Below are 19,692 nucleotides of genomic sequence, written 5' to 3'. Positions count from 1 at the left end.
GTCTCAGTCTGAAAGACATTCTTTCTTATAAAAGGATGAGAGATTTTGCGAGTGTTTTTTACCCAGACTCCTGCCACATCCCTGTCACAAAGTCGCAAAAGGGCTGTGACCTTGTTCTTGAAAAGACAAAGGTCCTTTCAGCACTGTACAGTGTTCAGTGAAGACTGAACACTGTATGCAACATTGTAGTTCTCTACTTGGCTGCCAGAGCCTTACAACAAAATTTCAAACCAAGACTTAGGACTTTGTCACATCAGGCTCATAAGGGGCCACAACTGTGTTAGTCTAAAATTACAAACATACTGGATTGCAGGTAGTCATTACACACAGCTCTTCCAAGTAGCTATGGTGCTGCTTCTGTCTTGGCCTCTGCCTTCATCATGCCAGTCTCCATAACTCTGCCTCCCTGCCCTATCCCCTTCCCAGCAGTCCTTTCAGTCTGTATTTTTATTTATTTATTTATTATTTTTTAGCCCAGTTGCATAACCATGGCAATCAATTAAGTGAAGGAAAAGAAAAGAAATTGGTAAAAAACAAAAGAAACCCAGCCCGCTTGGGAATAGCAAGAAGGGGAGACAGGAGCAGAATCATGCCCACTCACACCACATGACTGCCTCCCTGTTGGAACTGCTTTTGGAGGAACATATCACACTTGAATCAACAGTGCAAAAACAGCATGATTGGGAATAATAAAAATAAAATAAAGTTTTTATTTGTATACCGCCCTTCCTTCAGATCAGGGCGGTTTACAGCAATTTAAAATACAATACAATGTAATAATAACAATAAAAGCATAACACAATTACAAAAACATAAAAACAAAAGGCCCCAGGGTTAGCCAGTCCCATTGCCAGTGCGGCGGAGGAGGCTTATAGGACCTTATTCAGGGAATGCGGTCCGGAACAGAAAGGTCTTTAGGTCCCGTCTGAATTGGGCCAGGGAGGTAGCTGAGCGGAGCTCTATGGGCAGCATGTTCCAAAAGGCCGGGGCGGCGATGGAAAATGTCCTCCTGGTGGTGGAGGCCAATCTCGCCCCGGGAACCCTAAGTAATTGCTGCCCAGATGTTCTGAGGGTGCGGAGCGGAATGTATGGGGAGAGGCGGTCCTTCAGGTATCCTGGGCCCAAGCCATTTAGGGCTTTATAGGTCATCACCAACACCTTATATTGCGCCCAGAAGCGAATGGGCAGCCAATGGAGATCTTTTAATACCGGTGTTATATGGCTGGCCCTGGACGTACCAGTGACCAGCCTGGCTGCCATGTTCTGCACCATTTGAAGCTTCCGGGTTTGGTATAAGGGTTGCCCCATGTAGAGTACATTGCAGAAATCCAGTCTCAAGGTTACCAGGGCGTGTACCAGTTTCAAGGTCCCTCTGGGCCAGGTATGGGCGCAGCTGGCGAATAAGCCGAAGCTGATGACAGGTGCTCTTGACCGTCGCATTCACCTGAGCAGTCAGGCGAAGGGACGAGTCAAGAAGCACCCCCAGACTGCGCACGGAGTCCTTCACAGGGAGCGTGACCCCGTTCAGGACAGGTGGAACCACCGCCATTCCTGGAGCAGGGGAACCTATCACGAGTACCTCCGTTTTCTCTGGATTCAGCTTGAGTCGGTTTTCCCTCATCCAGCCCATTACTGACTCCAGACAGACCACGAGAGGAGAGACGCCATCCTCAGTCACTGCATCAGTCGGAGACATAGAGAAAATTATTTGGGTGTCATCAGCGTACTGATAACCCCGCGCCCCATGTCTCCGGATGATCTCTCCCAGCGGTTTCATGTAAATGTTAAATAGCATGGGAGACAGAATGGCTCCTTGAGGGACCCCAGTTTTAAGGGCCCTCTCGTCGGAGCACACGTCTCCCAGCTGCACCATCTGGGACCTCCCGGAGAGGTAGGACCGGGACCACTGGAGCGCAGTGCCCCCGATTCCCACCTCTGCCAGGCGCCCCAGAAGAATACCATGGTCTATGGTATCGAAAGCCGCTGAGATGTCCAAGAGCACCAACAGGGACACGCTTCCCCTGTCGATGCCCAGACGGAGATCATCGACCAAGGCGACCATGGCCGTCTCAACCCCGTAACCCGCCCGAAAGCCAGTTTGAAATGGGTCCAGATAATCCGTTTCATCCAAGACCCCCTGAAGCTGGATTGCAACCGCCCTCTCGATCACCTTCCCCAGAAATGGCAGCAGTGATACTGGCCGATAATTATTATACACCAGGGGGTCGAGGGAGGGCTTTTTCAATAAAGGTTTTACTATGGCCAATTTAAGATCAGTTGGAAATTGCCCTTCCCTCAGAGATGTATTAATAATCCGGCGCAACAATAAAGTTACAGCCGGACCCCCCTGGGCTGCTAGCCACAAGGGACAGGGATCGAGAGAGCAGGTTGTCTTCCGAACACTTCCGAGGATCTTGTCCACATCATCGGTACTTACCAACTCAAACCGATCCAGTTTAATAAGGTCCACGGAGGCCCTGGATGCCTCTACCCGAGGTTCTGCCTGAATGTCGGCGTTAAGATCTTCGCTTATCCGAGAAGTTTTATCCGCGAAGAAGTTGTTAAATTGGTTGCAGCAGGCCTTAGAAGGTTCAAGGATCTGGTTCAGGGCAGGAGGGAGCTGAGTTAGCTCCCTGACTACCCTGAACAACTCTGCTGGACGCGACTCCGCGGACGCGATACGAGCACCATAGAACGAGTTCTTTGCTGCTCGTATCGCCTCTCCGTAGTCCTCTAACAGTTGGGCTAGGAGAGTCTTGTCGTCTAATGGCTTTTGTCAGTCAATAAGGAGAGCCTCTGTCTAGACCAGCTACTGGACAGATACAGTATCATGTGATAAGGTACAGCCACAGATGCTACTATTATGCTCTAATTTCACTTTTCAAGCCTCGAGTAATAAGGTCCCAAGAGCTTTCTAGGCAATTGGGGTTGAATACGATTCCATTTTCCAGGTGCTGGATCATCTTTCAGCCACAAAAATACAGTATACTCCTTGCACTATTTCACTTAAACCAGGTATGGGAATCATATGGTTTTTCAAATGTTGCTGGACTGCAACTCTTATCATTCAACACTATTAATAATGCTGCTAGGGCTGATGGGAGTTGTAGTTCAACAACTTCTAGAGAGCCATCCCTGGGCTAGAGGCTAGGTTAAATTTTGATTTTAAAACTGCTTTTTTGGTTCTTTGTTAGTACTGTATTTTTTTCTCTCTGAGGGTTGATTAATTAAAAAAACAACATATATTTTTTAACTAAGCAAACAATCACATGTACTGGCTCAACGTTTGACCTTTTATACACAGAAGCAGCCAGAAGCAGTCCTTTTTTCAACTGCAATTTGCAGCAATGCTTGCTATAGCCATGTTTGGTCACATCACATATTATATTATCCACACAGATGTACAGCCAAGAGCAGTCACAAGGAACATCTCACTAGTAGATAAAAATGTTAAGTATCACATTGCTTTTTAAACATTACAAGCACCTGCAGGATTGCTGGCACCTCTATAGTTTTTCTCACAATGTTCTATCCAATGTTCCATTATTCCATCAATGCTGAGCAGTTATTGCCATCTACCAAATGGTGGCCTACCACAGTAGTCATGGTAAAGATAAAGGTATTCCCCATTGACAAGGTTGTCAATACATATCCGACCATAGAAGGCCATGCTCTTCTCCATTACTAAGCCAAAGAACCAGCGTTGTCAGAGACGACTCTGTGATCAGCATGATTGCATAGAATGCTGTTTACCTTCCTACTGGAGTGGTACCTATTTATCTACTTGTATTTGCATACTTTTAAACTGCTAAAGTGATGGAAGCTCATCCCATCATGCAGCACCCAGGCCTCAAACTGCCAACCTGCTGATCTTGCAATCAACAGAGTTGGCGAGTTAACCACTTGAACCAAGTGCAGTTATGGTGAACTGTGTGGAGACAAACCACACTACAAATACTTGTTCATGGAACAGCTAGTGAATGCACTCTGCCTTAAACACATGGCAAAAGATCTGAATTATACCTACAGTGGCACTGGAAGGAAGCAAACAGGCTATTTCTGCTAATCTGCTCTAAACAAGTAACCATTCTAAGAATGTTCTAAGCTAGGAAATATACAGAATCCAAAATTCAGCAGGGCTTGACATGTCTTTCATGATAATGTGTGCCTAATATAATAACCACATGTGACCTTGGGCAAGTTGTACATTCTCATCCTCAGGTTTGCCTTAGGGTTACTATAAAGTGGAAACAACTTGAAGGCACTCAACAACAGCAACAACCCTTAGGTGATCCAATTTGATTGGTATTGACATTTAGTGTTGTGTTAGGTTTGCTAATTAATCCACCAGGGTGAAAAGGCCAGAAATTCTTCTTTTCATTGAGAACTAACTGCAGGGACCAAGGAATAGGGGTCAGGAGAAAATGCATGGTTAAGAAATTCTAGACTTGCCCCAGGGCTTTCAGAATCATAGAATCAGAAGGCTGTCAGGTCTCATGATTATATGCATCCCACAGGCTTTATCATTACATGAGCTCACTTTCACTTCCAGTTCCACCTGACAGTGCTTTTGTATGGTATCTGACAACCCCCTTTCATCTTAGCCTTTCCATGAAATTGCACAGTAGCTCCATTTGGCAGGTTCCAGAGGAAGCAAATAATGAAATGCCATATAGTTTCTGGCCATGAGCAGCTCCACAGATGGTAACCGTGGCTGGCTTTTTGCCTTTCATCCCACAGATGCAACATGTAGGACAAAATTCCAATTTTCTCACTCTGTGGAGTAGCCCCAAGGAAATTTGGTTTATGTTTTTTGGGGGGTTTTGTACAAAAGTTGTGCTTGTTAGCTTGCATATTATATTATCTAGATTAGTCATGCAGACTGATACCTATCCCACTTCCTGTCATTAGGGAGTTTTATGTTGCACTGGAGCTAAATTCCTAACAAAAGCTAACAGAATAATGAGAGGCAGTGAACAGTAACACGGAAGGCTAGTTACAGGGAAAAGACCTGTAACTGACCTAAGGATCATACAAAGAGGAAGCTTCATCAGTTACCATTTTCATGGAAACAACTGGTTCTGGTTACATATCATCTAACAGTTTTCCAAAGTATGTCACAAATCATGTCTCATTAAGAAGAACCATATGCTTCAGTCCCTACAACAGATGAACAAAGGGACTCGGCAAGGACAGGTTAGATCAGGTACACATTCAGGCTCATGTAAAAGTTAAAGATGGATTTGGATTTGGATTTCAACTGTAATTATGGTGCTGAAACTACTTTTGTACAACACTTTCGCCGTATTTGAGCAATTAAAGGGCAGCATAGCTGGATGACTGTTGTATAAATTTTAGATTTAGGAACTCATTATTTGTCATCAGTTTGGTACTAGAGCTGATGTAGAAGCAATATGCATTATATTTTGTACTGTACAGAAAACCAAAGAAATAAAACTGATTAGGCTTTTAAAGCACACATGAAATTGTTAAACAATGGGCCTTGAAAGGGATTGTATAAAGTAAAAGCCTATCACAGACATTAGCATATTTCTTCAGTAAACCTGAAGGAAATGTTTTAAGAAATGCTGCTACATAAATTACAATTGGCATGCTTTTAAAAATTATATTAAATATAGCATAAAGATGAAAAAAAATACCTTTGAAAGAAAACAGAAAATATTTCTGGCACCTGATAAAACAATTTTAGTGTTTGTGAAATAGTAGCAAAGTATTTTCTCCTGTCAAAGTAATAGCTAACATATGTGTGTGTGTGTGTTCTTTCACTACATTAACTTATTCATAAATAACATCTACAATGTTGTTTGTAATTGCAGAATTGAATTAGTAGATATCTTGTGCCACTGATTTAATTGGACATTTATAGTCAAGCAACCCTGAGTATTAGATAATGCATCAAAACTGCTGCACAGCAAAGCCATCAATGCATTGGAAAATATTTTTATGTTGATGCCTTTAGACTATGACCCCTGTATCAGCAAGGGAAACATTAACACAGATAGTGAAAATTGCAGATAATAGCAAATTCTATATTTCTGGTGGAGGTTGAGAGGATCACTAGATGCCTAGAGAGACCTTTTTTTTCAGATATGGGTAAGTGAAACCATGGGTACCCATCTTGCAGATATGGAGATCATACTGTATAGCACAACTTTATATTTGAGATCTAATGGTATTAATGAAGTATGAAGTTCTAAAATTACCCCTCCATTTAATCAGATCAGAGACAACAGTCAATAATATAAAATAGGGTGACTTAAGAAGTTAAAAAAATGTACAGACCACATAATGTTTAGACTGGCAGGGGCAAAAGTCAGAAAGACTAAGCAGGGGTCACAGGGAACGATTAGGAGTCACAGGGAACTATTAGGGGTCACAGGGAACTATTTAGAATTGTATTCAAGGGTACCAAAATGTACCCTTAAATTGCATATCTCAACTAACAGACAGAGAAGCAAATAATGTTACCTCTCATTTATTCCTTCCGTCTGTGAAGCACTTGACATTCTACATCTAGTCCACAAAATTAGACATGAGAAAATCCAGCCCAAGGGCTGCATATGGCCCCAATGCTGGATTTTTACACTGGTTCTGACCTATTCCACAGAAAAAGTACATCTTTTGGTGAAGTTTTCACATAAAATTGGGCAAACTGCTCTAATTTTTAAAATGGAAATTAGAAGTTGATTTCTGGATTATTTATTTATTTATTTTGGATATTTGCAGTGGTGGGACCACTATGGATCCTAGGTATGGTACTGTTCATTGTTGCCTGTCTCTGCAATACAGCGTTGCTCTTTAAGTCTGACAGATTCAGCAAGTGTTATCATATGTTTGATCACAACAATAGCATCACCAGCACACAAACACATGGTGAATTAAGAAGTAGGCCCTTCACTTAATTTCTCATTTGAACTAAATTTCTACCCAGAAAGGACTTAATGTATGTTGTTGTTGTGTACCTTCAAGTTATTTCTGACATATGTGGTCCCTAAGGTGAAGCTATTACAATATTTTATTGGCAAGATTTGTTCAGAGGGTGCTTGCCTTCCTCTGAGGCTGAGTGTGAGGTTTGCCCCATAGGTTTCCATGCCAAAGCAGGGACTTGAAATCTGTTCTCCAGAGTTGTAGTCAAACAATCAGACCACTATAACACTATGGCTCTCAATGCCAGAATATTGCAGTAAAAAGATTACTTTCCCCTTCTAAGAAAATTCCTGCGTGAAAGCTGTGTGCCTTTACGTATATGACCATTCGTTCTCTTTGTATCTTCTACTTTCTGAACAAAGGAGAATTTTAAATCCTGTTATGGTGAGCAGGGTAAGCATGTTTCCCGGTATTACTTTTCTTTTCTAATCCAGGATAGACTATCCTGGAGCCCTGATGACACAGTGGTTAAATGCAGCCACAAGGTTGTGAGTTTAATCCAAGGGGTTCCAAGCCTCAGCCTTCCATTCTTTCGTAGATGGGTAAAATCAGTACCCAACTTGTTGGGGGCAATTGGCTAACATGTTGTAAATTGCTTCGAGAGTGCTTAGAACTATCAAGTGGTATAGAAATGTAAGTCCTATTGCTATTGCTATCTTGTTTTGCCTGGCAGGAGGCAAATCTGAGTTGTAGCTAGCCTTTATATCTTCAGAAATGAGGATCAAACATTAGTGTGTGGTTTTTTTTTTGTTTTTTTTTTTGGTTCCATGCATTGGCACACCTGATACCTGCAACACCAACTTGTGAAAAATTCATTTAGTTTGTAAATCTCCCTTTTGAAACTGGGTCTACACTGCACGTTATCTGGCCTAATTTATGGATTTCTTTTCTCTGTGTTGACACATTCACAGCTTATTGTGCCACCTAGACTGATGAAGAGATGTGGAAAGTTGAAAAGTGACATATTTCTAAAATAGGGGTGGCCCTAATAAAGTCATTGCTCAACTATCGATTTTTTTTTCACAGACCAGCATGACCATCTCTTCCCCTCACACCTAAACTGGGAAGCCGAGGTAATTAGACCCTTTATTACTGAGCGTAACATTTAACTCAGCCTCAACTGATTATTATTATCATTATTATTTATTTATATAGCACTGTAAATTTGCACAGCGCTGTACATACAAATAATAAAATTGATAAAAATGAAAGCTGCCAATGGTGTACATTCTACAAAATAAATATAAAACAATAGATAATAATACAGGATAGAATTAGATAAAATAAGCAGGCAACAATTAAAAAACATCAAATCAAATATCAGATAAATAATCACACAATGCCTTAGAATGCTTCCCTGAACAGGATGGTCTTCAACTCAGTTTTAAAACTGGTTAAAGAAGTGAAGACCCATACTTGTGGGGGAAGAAGGTTCCAGGAGTGAGGGGCAGCAAGTGAAAAGGGATGAATCTGGGATGGGGCAGTGGAGATCCTGGGCTGGGACAGCAGATCTTGACTACTAGAACAGAGGGTACGACTGGGAATGTAAGGAAAAAGAAGTTCAGATAGATAAGGAGGGGCCAGCACATGCAGGGCTTTAAAAGTCAACAACAGAAGCTTATACTGAATACGGAAGGGGAAGGGGAGCCAGTAAACGGATGATAACAGAGGAGAAACATGGTCAAAGCGGTGAACAGATGTAATAATGCATGCAGCTGAATGCTGGACAAAGATTAAAGGATGAAGGTGTGAGAGAGGAAGCCCTGCCAGAAGGAGGTTACAATAATCTAGTTGGGAGACCACCAGAGCATAGACCAGGGTCTTGGCAGTGGAGGTTGAGAGAAATGGACGGATTTTAGCAATACTGTAAAGAAAGAATCTACAGGCCTTGGCTGTGGCTGGATATGGGGGATATATGACAGAGAAAAATCAAAAATAAAACCAAGACTGCGGGCTGACAATGGATTATTACAAAAATTCACTGAATTCTTATACAGCAGTTCTGGTACAATGCTGGTACCATAGGTCTCATTATCACTAAGATTCTGCATGTTATCAGCCATGCATTTTATATTATATGTGTGGAACTAAAATATATTTTAGTAACAACTTTTAAAGAGAAAAAATAGAATCGGGATACCTTCAAAGTGAGTTTTCCTTCCAAGTCAAATACATGGAGATCTCCAGTTGTTGTTTTTAAAATTATCGTTCATTCTTGATCATCATTCCTTTTTCTCTCTACCACCTACTCTACTATTATTCCACTTGCCTGCTTGTATCATTTTCCCATCATTGCCCCACTGCTTCACAACTCCTTTATGAAGCAAGGCTGACAACCTGCATCAATCTTAAAATTGCTTCAAGCAAATCAAGACTTGATTAAAAAATGTCTACTGCATTTTTAAAGCACACAGTGGAACTACTCAAATGAAGAAGCAAATTTGTCCATTTCACAGTTTTCTGCTGGAACCTTGGGAGAGCTTTTCCATGTTCTCCTGCAAATGTTGAGTGGGTGGAAAGCAATGAAATAAGCACCCTAGGAGAGCACACACAGATATATATCAGTAGTGCTACAATAAGTACGTTCTTCCTCTCCTAGCATGACTCTTTTCTTCCTAAATGTTAATGGCAATTGGAAAAGGAATCATGATCTCTTTCACAACACAAATGGATGTCCAAGGGGTGATTCTTCACTGGCGATGAATATGCACTGAGGTAACAGTTTATCAATACTTTTCAGACCACAGGAGTATTCCCAGGCAAGGAAAAATGTAGGGTAAAGTTGATAGTTAGGTAGGAAATGGACAGAAATGACAAATTGAGCTGCTTATAGTAATGTCTGATTCAAATATGTACATGAAACTTTGATCCCAATTTTGAAAGTTAGAACTATGCCCCCTCCCCCAAACCAAGCAGAGCATATTTGAGAAATAAAATAAGGAAAAGGAATTCAGAAGATTAATCAAACTAGTTATGCACCTAAGTCAATGTGATCTTATTTAATTTTATTTAAAAATTAAGAGTAGTGTTCAACAACCTTATGTGTTCCTGTTACAAGCTGAAATACAAAATATCTAAACATGTTGGGGAAGGCTGTTTTAGAGCCAGTGTGTTGTGCAGTGTAATACTAGAGTGTGAGAGTTAGCTCAGGGAGATTAGAGTTTCAATCAGCCATAAAGCTCACTAGCTGTACTTGGCCTACTCAATTGCTGCCTTTTAGGTCAAGATGGGGAACCTATCCACCTTTGGTTTGGATTTCAGCTCCCAGATGCCCCACTGACCATGGCCAATGATGAAAGATTATAGGAGTGATAGTTTGAAATATGCAGAGGGAGAAAGGTTCTGCATATTTTCAGAGTTTAGTCTACCTCATGGGGTTGTTTTTAGGATAATGTACAAGGTGAGGGGGGAATCATGTTTGCAAACCGGAGCTTTTTTTAAAGGAAGGGCAATATAAAAAATATCACTGGTAATATGGGGCTGAATCATATTGTTAGTACCAATGAGAATAGAACTATTCAGTCATTTGGATTTAATTACATGTTGACTTTCCATTCAACAAGTGACTGACAGGTATACTTTAGTTGGGGACTAAACAACAGGACTCCAGCCAACACTCTCATTTAGATTCATTATGGGCATGAACAGACAGGCCAAATGAAGTGGCTTTGGGCCACTTTGGACGTGTGCTGTTTAAATGACACACGTGTCCTAAGAGGCTGGAAACCATGCCAAAGCCTCACCCTTGTCCTAAGGACTGGAGCACGGCTTCAGTGCAGTTTCCAGTCTCTTAGGTCACATGTGTCATTTCAATAGCACACCTCCAAAGTGGCCCAAAGCTGCTTCATTTGACCTGTCTCTTCAGGCTGGGCTCTAAGTAAATTTGCAAGGCTTCATCAAGGTCAGCAGCTGATACAACTGCTTTCAGTTTTACATGGGTTCTAACTAGGGTTGCCATATCCCGCCGGGGGGCGGGACAATCCCGGTTTGGGCGGTGCTGTCCCGGTCCCGGCCCGGTTTGGCGCCCAAACCGGGACGGCCCCGCCCACCGCGGCCACCTCAGGCCCCGCGGCGGCTCCAAGGCCTTGCTGAGGCCTGGGAAGGCTCTCCGCGGTCGGAGCTCCGGCCGCGGGGTCCTCAAGGCCTCCACGAGGCCAGGGAGGAGGAGGAGGCCGCTTCCCACCGCGGCGATCGCCGCGATGAGGGGCGGCCTCCGCCTCCTTCCCGGCCTGGGAGCCGGCCTAGGCTTCTTCCCAGGCCGGGAGGAGGAGCAGGCCGCTTCCCACTGCGGCGATCGCCGCGATGAGGAGCAGCCTCCGCCTCTTTCCCGGCCTGGGAGCTGGCCTAGGCTCCCTCCCAGGCCAAGAGGAGGAGGAGGAAACCTGGCACCTCGGCGATCGCCGCGATGCCAGGCTTCCCCCCGCCCTTCTCGGCCTGGGAGCCGGCCTAGGAGCCCTCCCAGGGCGGGTGGAGGAGGAGGAAGCCTGGCACCGCGGCGATCGCCGCGATGCCAGGCTTCCCCCCGCCCTTCTCGGCCTGGGAGCCGGCCTAGGCTTCCTCCCAGGCCGGGAGGAGGAGGAGGAAGCCTGGCACCGCGGCGATCGCCGCGATGCCAGGCTTCCCCCCGCCCTTCTCGGCCTGGGAGCCGGCCTAGGAGCCCTCCCAGGGCGGGAGGAGGAGGAGGAAGCCTGGCACCGTGGCGATCGCCACGGTGCCAAGCTTCCCCGCGCCCCTTCCAGGCCTGGGAGGCGGCCTAGGCGTCCTCCGAAGCCGGGAGGAGGAAGAGGCCACTGGAACCGCGGCGCGATTCCAAGCGGCCCCTGTTCCTTCTCCCGGCTTGGGAGAGAGCCTAGGCGTCCTCCGAAGCCGGGAGGAGGAGGACAGGGTTTGAAAATGTAGGACTTTTTTTTTAATTTCCTAGCCAGGAAATAAAAAAAAAAAAAGTCCTACATTTTCAAACCTGGTCCTACATTTGTCCCGGTTTGGAGGTCCTCCATGATGGCAACCCTAGTTCTAACAAAAACAAGATGGATAAACACCGTTGCTTTTCACTCTCACACTGAATAGTTGCCTAATACAAAAGGGAACCTGACTGGATAAACAAATTTTTCATCCTGCATTTTGTTCTGTTCTTCTGTCCATGCCAAATAAAACACACATTTTTATTTTCTGGCTCTGTAAAACTAGGCTGTCAGGAATCCTTCCAGAAAGGAGCAGACAAAAATTCAAGCTGTGAATAGACCTATGATTGCACTCTGAGCCTCTGAAATAGATTTCTGCCTCATGTTACTGTTTTGCTCTCTATCACGCAAATGGGTGAACCCTCAGGTTCTGCATGTTTAAATTCACGTATCAGTAAAACAAAGCAATAAATAATGAAAACAGTCTCCCATTTATTTTACCTGGCTTGCAGGATTAACTTTAGAAACACACTACTGTTCTTGCTGTGTGCCTTCAAGTTATTTATGACTTATGGTGACCTCAAGGTGAACCTATAACAGGGTTTTCTTGGCAGAATTTATTGAGAGGGGTATTGTCTTTGCATTCCTCTGAGGATGAGAGAATGTGGCTTGCCCAAGATCACCTAGTAGATTTCCATGTGGGATTCGAATCCTAGTGTCCCAGTGTCTTAGTCCAACATTCAAACCATTACACCACACTGGCTAAGAACACATTACCTTTACATTAATGTAATGTTGTATTTTTTTATACCATTGTGCTGAGCTGATTCTTTATAGTACTAATCACTGAGTACTATAAAATAAGATTTCTGCCCCCCTCACCCTCCACTGTTTGCCTCAAGCTCAGGATCCAAGAGAGAAATAGCTATCGTAAGAGTCTGTTTTATAGGCATTTACAAAGGCAGCTACTAACCATAGCATTTCAGAACTTTGAAAAGTTCCTTTTTTGAGTGCCCAGCTCCCAGAACCCTCCAGCCAACATGTCCACTGTCTGGTCTGGCTGGGAGATTCTGGGAGTTGTACTCAAATAGTAGGTTTTCTTAGCTCTGCAGACTGAATGCACACACTTTTTTTGCTAAGTCACATCTTATAAAATAATTACTGTTAAATATAAGGTAATAGAACACATAGAAGTTTTAAAGTGGTTTATTGATAGAAGTTGGATATTTCAAATCCCACAGATGACTTTGGGATCAAACTAAAACCACAATCCTATTCACTTTTACTTTGGAATAAGTAAGCCTCGTTGAACCCATTTAGAGAAACATCTGGGTAAAAAGGAATATAATCAGATGATGATATGATAACCATTCTAACTTATGCTGTGTTGAAACATGTTTTGTTTATTGTCTGGTGTACCTGATGCATCAGGCTAATGTTTCCTGAATGTTTTTGACTCAAGGTAAAAGGCTTTATGGGGAACAATGGCTGCAGGAAATATGATATTGATGCATGTTAGTAGATAGAAGCCTGGCAATGGATTAGAGACTCCAGTCCAATCCAAAAATGAAATTTATTGTTTGAACATGAGAGTAAATAAATAAATACTAACTGCCAACTGGGGGAGCCAATGTGGTATAGTGGTTTGAATGTTGGTCTAGGACACTGGGAGGTCAGGGTTTGCATCCCTGGTCAGCCATGGAAAGCCACCAGGTGACCTTGGACAAGTCACACTGAACCTCAGAGAGAGAGAAAAGGGCAACCCCCCCTTTGAACAAATTCTCCCAGAAAAAAACCCATGAGAGCTTCACCTTAGGATCACTGTAAGTCAGAAATGACTTGAAGGCATGCAGCAACCAACAACAATAACTAGAAATGGAATGGCTGTTGTTGTGATCGTTGTTTTGAATGATGAATTCAGCTTTGACTTATGGCAACACTATGAATAAGAGACCTCCAAGAGGCCTGTTATTAACAGCCCTATGCAGGTCTTGCAAACTCAGAGCCATAGCTTTCTTTTTTTAATCAATCCATATATAATGTAGTCTTCCCCTTTTTCCATTGCTTTCCACTTTAAAGACTCTTGTCTTTTGGAATGAGTTGTGTTGACTCATGATTTGTCCAAAGTACAGCCCCAATTTTCTCATTTTGGCTTCTGGTGAGAGTTCAGGGGTGATTTACTCTGGGGTCCACTTATTTGTCTTTTTGACAGTCCATGGTATTGGAAGAATGGCAAGACACAAAATTCTTATCCCTGGCTATTCCTAGAACAGGAGAAAATTCTGTCTGTTAACTTTTGGCTTTTTATATGCTAATCTTCTGTGCACAATATTTTCCAGGCAAAATCAGTTTGATGGAAGGGACAGAGTGCTAGACTAGGATTTGGAAGACATAAATTCTAGTCTTCAATGATAGACAAGGCTCACTGGGTATTCTTAGTTCCCTCGTTTCTATTTTAACCTAATCTACCTCATAAGGTGGTTGTGAGGATATAGTTGGGGGAGCCATCTAAACCACTTTCAGTTCATTGGTGGAAAAGGCAGGATATAAATGAAATAAATAAAATAACAAAAATAATAGAAAAGACATCTAATACTAGAAGGGGGTGGGGAAAACTATGAACTGAAGGCATGCATGCTTAGTCCACAAAGGGACCCATTGGTGCTGACAACCTCAGAAACAAATCTTCTGGACATTATAGCCTTTGACAGTTTTACAAATGACTTTGCAGTAGCAAAAACAAGCACAGTTCATTTCTAAAGTAAGAAATTTGACAACAGATTTTCTTTAGCAACAGAAGTAGTCTGAATGTCAACACATATTCGTCTTTTCCACATACAGTCATAGAATATTTATGTGTGTGTGTGGTGGTGGGGATTTTTGGGAAGGGTAATAAGATTTTTGTACTTTGCATTTTAGTCCATTATCCAATTATTTTTACTTAATATTTTATATTCCACTATTCCCCCAATAGCTCACATATAAGTGCACAAGGGGCCACCAGTTTTTAAACTGCTCCAGACCCCAACTGCTTTAACTTGGCCTTGCTTGAAGCAGGGTACAATGGAGGGGTGGTTTGAGAAATGGTCTCTCTAAATCTTAAAAGAGAGGGAGGCAACATGATGGAGGAGGGATTACATGCGGGTTAGGAAATATGTATGCAAATTTCATTAGAAATCCATTTCATCTATGATGCAGAAATAAGGCCCAGTAAGGATTGCATCCTGAGCCATCAAGGCCTGAATGTTTAGTAATGTGATATATATTTGCAATTTTGCAAACTCTGAAGGTGTCCTGGTTCAATGATTAATAATGACACAATCCTATTAACCTCATTCTTAGCCTCAGGTAGGATGAGCAGTACAGAAAATGAGCCTCTTTTTTTCAAATCCTATGGCCAGGCAAGCATGCATAGCAACTTTGTTCTAATTTCAAATGCACCTAATAATTCTCACAAAACTAAATAAAATGATATTAATGATTATGTAAAAAGTAAAATATTACTATTTCTACATGTGTCATGCATTTCGAAAGACCAAGGATTTGTATTTTAAAAAAATAAATAAGCAAATAAGCAGCATTAAATTTTTAGAGTACGTTTTCTCACACACCTGGCCAGCTAGTGATGCACAAGCACAGGGCAAGAAACTCCTGGCAAGAAATAATGGTGATAAATCCAGGTATGAATTTAGACCTTAAAAATCCCATGAGATGTGAAATAATGTTTTGCAAGTTGTGAGCTGAGCAGGGCTTTCCATAGCCTTGCCCTATATGGACTCAGTCTCACTTGGATATGCTATAAGAAATTTAATCTGGCTCTTGGAGCTGTAGAGAGAGGAAAAGCAATCTCTATGGCAAGGTGCTGAGGATATACAACTCTTCTTCAAACAATATGACTTAAACAACCTCTTAAAATCTCATAAAAACTCTTTACTCTCCATTCTCTCTCTCTCTCCTTGCATATCTGCATCTCATTTTGAGCCAGAAGACAAGACAAAGGACAACTGATTGAGCTCTATATGCAAGAGAAATAATTTAAAATGGGGGTGCTGAGAAGTGAACCTTGGACATCTTATATGAAATGCATGTACAAGGGGAACCGATGAAGAAACATAGGTGTTCTGACTTGCATGAGATGAAGCACTAAAGCAAAGTCACCATTAGTTATAACCTAAACCTATGGAATCCATTTGCAACTCCACACTTGCAGGGAGTGTGAATATATAGATATTAAATTAAACAACCTAAAGATTTTGCCATGAAGAAATTTTATTTATTTGCATACAGGATTCATGGCAGTTCAAGGACATTTCTGTGGGTTCTAGAAACTTCTTTTCAGTTGTATTATTTGTTTCTAGTAGGCTAAAGCAACTGTGGCTGAAAGGTACTGAATAATTAATTATTTCATTTTTACAGGCTTCACTGCAGTTTAAAGAACTAAATGCTAATTTCACGGTCTTGTGGTTTCAACTGTCCTAGTCATTTTCACATTAACTAATTTTCTTGTACGTGGAAAACTAAACTTGGTATTATAAAGAATGTGTCAGGCAAGAGGTACATGTAAATGCTAGGTGACTTAGAAATCACTTCTAACTATTATATGCGACAAAACACCAGTACTACAAGAAATATTGCAGCTGGCATAGAAGTTGCTGGGAAAGAAGAAATGGTTATGCTCTTTTGAAAGGGAAATGGTCCAAAATGGATTGGAGGACCCTGGACAATATATTGCTAATTAGAGAATTAGGAAAACTTTTAAGAAGTGGAAATTGCAGTCAGGCTTCAGTGAGATAGTGCTATGAATGCACATTTTAAATAACTCCCTCTCTTTCAAATTGGTCAAATTAAATCAAGTGAGAAATGCTAACTAGGTGTGCTTATGTTGCAGCCATGCATAATACGTGTGTGTATGTGGGCAGAGGGACTGGGCACTCCAGCAATCTGATGTAGATGAATGAATCTATAATCAGGATGGGAACAATAATGGTAAAAGCATGCAAGTTCTATTCATCTTTAAATTTCTGAATAAAATTATTGATTTAAAAGTCACCTGTATTGCTATAGCTAATTGGGATTCAGTGATGTTTAAGATGCTGCTAAAAAGCTGGGGTGGATATGACAGAAATTTAAAAGGAAAGTTTGTCCACTTAAGGTGAATGGTGGAGAACTGAGGACAGATTAACAACAACATTTATTTATAATGCCTCTTTCACTAAAGGAACCTCTCCTTCATGTAGTGCATTAGCTTTGACCATACTACCTAAAGACATAGTGCAAATCACCATATATGGCGGCTTTAAAAGCGATCAAATAAATTCATGGAGGATAAACTAGCTACCAGTCATGGTACATATACATTCTCTTTGGTCCCAAAGGTGCCAAGCCTATGTATATGCTGAAGATCATGAATGAGACACTGCTGTTGTATTCATGTCCTGCTTGTGGGCTTTAAACAGGCAACTGGTTGCCCACTGTGAGAACTGAATGCTGGGCCTCTGGTATGATCTTTGTTGTGAACTGGATGTTTTTAAGGAGTTTTCCATGTCAAGAGTCCAACAATGAAGTGCCTATCTATCCAGCTACCTATCATTTGTTGAACATTTTTTGTTAGAAAAGCTTAGGATGGAAAGTTTCACTGACCTTGGAACATACCTTCTTCTTTTTTAAAGGGTTGGGGTAATGTAGGCACAAGGGGCAGCATGGTGTAGTAGCCTGAATGTTGGACTAGGACTCCATGAGACGAGAATTCAAATCCTTCCTCAACTCAGCCACGGCAACTCACAGGGTGACTTTGGACAAGGCACTCTATGTCAGCCTTAGAGGAAGGCAATAAATGGCTAATCTCATTAAGCATTATCACTATCATTATTATTCTATTTATTTGTATCCCACCTTCCTCCCAGTACAGGGACTCAAGGCAGCTATTGCTAAGAACAACCTATGACTGGGTCATCATAACAAAAATGTTGGCGTAACGATGTTACATTTCAAAACTAATGTAAGATTAGGAAATATCACTACAACGTGTGTATGTGTGTGAGATAACTTTTTAAGGTATTTTAAAAATTGCTTTTAAAGGACATTTTGGGTGGAATTTTCTGTTTTAATCTGCTATATTTTTATTTGATTTTATGTTGCTCGACAGCAGTAGAATGCTGAGCATTAGTTACGAGACACCATAAACTGAGACTGTGTTTGCAGAATTGTTTGGATTTAATGCACTGATTCTAATTAATATCACCATGCAATGAATTTATTTCCCCTAATGCAAAATATGCTTAAAAGCTATCAAAAAAACAAGAACTGAATACAAATGATGTCCTTAAATGCTTTGGGCCTGACTATAAATCTGTGCATCCCCTGAGTGGTTTTGCTGACCTTCCATATTATGGAGATTTCAGCAGGGAAAATAGAGGCTGGAAGTTTTGTGCTAGATTCTTTAGTAGGCAGCTGCATCATTTAGAAGTAATTAAAATATTTAGAAATATCAAAACACCATTGAATTATTTGCTTGGCATTCAAAAGGAGCCAAGCTAATGATCTGTCTTTGGTGTTAGAGAGATTATCTGTGCATTGACTAGAGGGAAGAAATTTTTCACTTTTACTAATATATGAATGTCAGACAAAAAGAAGGGGAAGAAAAGAGCTTAATTCTTTCTTCTTTCTTATTGGAATTTTATCAACTGTCAAAAGAATATGCATGAAACATAATGAATATGGCCAGTTAATATACTGCAATGCAGTGCGGTTAAGTCATATAGAAACTCCTATGGAGTTTAACATAGTGGAGGAAAACAGATGCCACTGTGAATAAACTGTGAAAGTACAATGCTTGGTTATTGGAACTTCCTATGGATGCTACTGTAGACAAATAAAAGTTCCATGATATGATTTTTATTACTGGAATACTGTTAGAAAGTACATAGTGCCACAACACCAATGTGGGGTGGGCAAAGTGTCATTGGAACAGAGCTGCCATCATTGCTATACTGATTAGGACTTCTGTGAGTTGCAGCCCAACAACCACATACTTTGCCCATTCCATCTCAAAGAAGATCATATAACCAGAATGTCAACACCCACTAAGAGAAGAATAGTTTTGCTATAGCGAAGGAGTTCTATTTCATTTTTTAAGGGGAGTACATGGAATATGAAGCTTCCTTTTCTCACTGAAGAAAGTATTTACATATGATAACCTTCTAAAGGACAACCTATTAGAAAGTATATGGTGAGGGTAGAGAGATACTGACATTTAAAAGGCACCAGGCAGGTAGCATTCATCTGTTAAAGAAAATGTTAATTTGGAATGAGAACAGGAATTTATCTATGGGAGGGGATGCAAGATGAGAGCACTAGCCTCCCAATAAGAAATATGCCCCTCCAAATGAAATTTTCCTCTAGTCCCTAAATTTCTAGCATTGCAATAACACAAAAATTTAGTTGAGCATTATAGAAATTAGCAATTTAGCAATTAGCAAATAGAAATTCAATTTAGGACTTTCTCACACATGTCGGATAATAATGCCTTTGGTGACACCTATTTTATAGTGCAATTTCTCTCTTCTTGCTGCCTTGTCTTCCAATCGTGGTTAGTCAATACCTTGCCATTGATGGGAAAAACCCATCCATAGGTTCCCCATTGTGCTGGTATAGCACTAGTCTACAGGTGAGGAAATTATCCAGGATTGCAGTCTCAGGGTGTCAGTATCTCCTCACCCCCGACTGCTATTCCAGAACAGCCTTTTTTGTTTAACTCCATTTTATTTTTTAATTTTATTTTTTTGTTTAACCACATTAGCAGGACTCTGGAATTATGTTAAAAACAAAACACACATACACAAAC

The 19,692-nt window shown here is 41.4% G+C and overlaps 1 protein-coding gene across 4 annotated transcripts in view; it reads right to left on the bottom strand.

The window, feature by feature from the left end:
- Positions 1-19,692, bottom strand: part of DSCAM (DS cell adhesion molecule) — a 486,147-nt gene that overhangs the window by 8,860 nt on the left and 457,595 nt on the right. The window lies entirely within an intron of this gene.

This window comes from Sceloporus occidentalis, unplaced genomic scaffold (genome assembly GCF_023333645.1).
Source record: "Sceloporus occidentalis isolate IW3139 unplaced genomic scaffold, rSceOcc1.0.p SCAF_2, whole genome shotgun sequence".
Lineage (NCBI taxonomy): Eukaryota > Metazoa > Chordata > Lepidosauria > Squamata > Phrynosomatidae > Sceloporus > Sceloporus occidentalis.
Note: the sequence above shows the minus strand (reverse complement) of the source record. Positions and strands in the feature narration are given on the sequence as shown.